Below are 1652 nucleotides of genomic sequence, written 5' to 3' on the forward strand. Positions count from 1 at the left end.
AAGATAATATATTTTAAAATGCATTTGTAACATATAAAGCTGCACCAGGCCCTGGGGATGATACTCAACCAGGGTGCACTGCTGCAGCCAGTATGTTTATGCCTAATGTTCATTAGATTGGTCGGGGCCCAAGCTGCATCAGTGCTAAGTATTTTGCACATCACTGCTGTTAGCTACTTGTGAGACACACAGAGAGTCAGCTTCCTCCTGGCCCTCAAAGCCAATTAATTTATGTACTGTTGGAACTAGCACAGTGAATAATTAAGGGCCTTGCTACACGTGAATAATTAAGATGCCTTGATGCCTGGAGATCTGGAGGTGGGGAGCCAGGGGTTCACCTTGACAGAGTCTGAAAGGCAAACCTTACTCTTGCAGGTGTACTTGCTATGCCTGAATTAGCAAGTCCTGCTGGGAAGCCCCTCCCACTGTAAGCACAGACAGGTAGACAGACATGCCCATATTCACGCTTATGGTTCCATGGCCCCCTCTCTGTTGGTGTGAACATTTCAGGCAGTGGACATAATTAGTATTTGATAAAGATAGTTTCGTTCCTTCCCTTTATTTGCTTTTGTTAAAATGTTACCCAAAGCAATGAACACAGGAGGAAGACTACTCCCTAAATAATTTCTTGAGTATAAGCAAGTTATCATAGAAAATTATCAAAATTTTCAAGCCATATTTAATACTGAGTTAGGAAATAACTGCTACAGGTGATTACATGACACCGGTAAAAAAAAAAAAAAAAATTCAGGAGTCTCTCTTCAAATACATTATTAATTGAAGGCAGTTTATGGAATCAATTCCACTTCTGCTGAAAAAAAAAAGTACTTAGTGCTTTTGGAGAAATACTTAATAATATCATAATTTTCCAATCACATTCCATGTTTTGTTTTTACAAGTCAACATTTTTGCTAAAGAATTGTTTTCTATTTGTAAAATTGTACTGATTACCTAAGATTGAATATATAATTTTTAATAATTTCAAATCATTTATTAATATGTATTTTTAAAGGTCATCATTTTGGGGGAAAAAGTAATCATATATTCTATTTTGGTATTAAAATTTGAAATCAATAGTCCATAAGGAAAAACAAGGACATTTCAGCCTCCTTATTGCCTAATGTTAAAGATCTGACTTCCATTTCAAGAATATATTCTGGGTAAGAATGAGAACTCAGTGCATCATTCCAGAAATTGGCGAGTTTCCCTCCCTCAGTCATAAGCCTTCTGGTTAAAAAAAAATTATCTTCAGATAGCTCCTGGAGATAAGGTTTTAAGCATTAATTTATTTCTTCTATTTCATCCATATTTTATAGTTTTTAAAAAATATTTTATTTATTCATTTGAGAAAGGGAGAGAGAGGGGGAGAGAGTGCACAAGGGGGAGGGGAGGACAGAGGGAGAAGCAGTCTCCCTGCTGAGCAGGGAGCCCAGTGTGGGACTCGATCCCAGGAAGCTGGAATCATGACCTGAGCCAAAGGCAGATGCTTAACCGACTGAGCCACCCAGGCTCCCCATAAATATTTTATAGTTTAGAAAAAATTTCTTACCAATGAGCAGAACTGTCTTAATTTTGTTAAGCATATCACTTGAAATACTGAATTTGAATTCTACTAATATATATATATATATATATATATATATATATATATA

The 1652-nt window shown here is 36.2% G+C and overlaps 1 protein-coding gene across 1 annotated transcript in view; it reads left to right on the plus strand.

Moving 5' to 3' along the window:
- The window catches only part of RWDD3 (RWD domain containing 3), a 66019-nt gene that overhangs the window by 19875 nt on the left and 44492 nt on the right, over nt 1–1652 (plus strand). The gene's annotated exons all lie outside the window — the stretch shown is intronic.

Source organism: Ailuropoda melanoleuca, chromosome 2 (assembly GCF_002007445.2).
Source record: "Ailuropoda melanoleuca isolate Jingjing chromosome 2, ASM200744v2, whole genome shotgun sequence".
NCBI classification, from domain to species: Eukaryota; Metazoa; Chordata; class Mammalia; order Carnivora; family Ursidae; genus Ailuropoda; species Ailuropoda melanoleuca.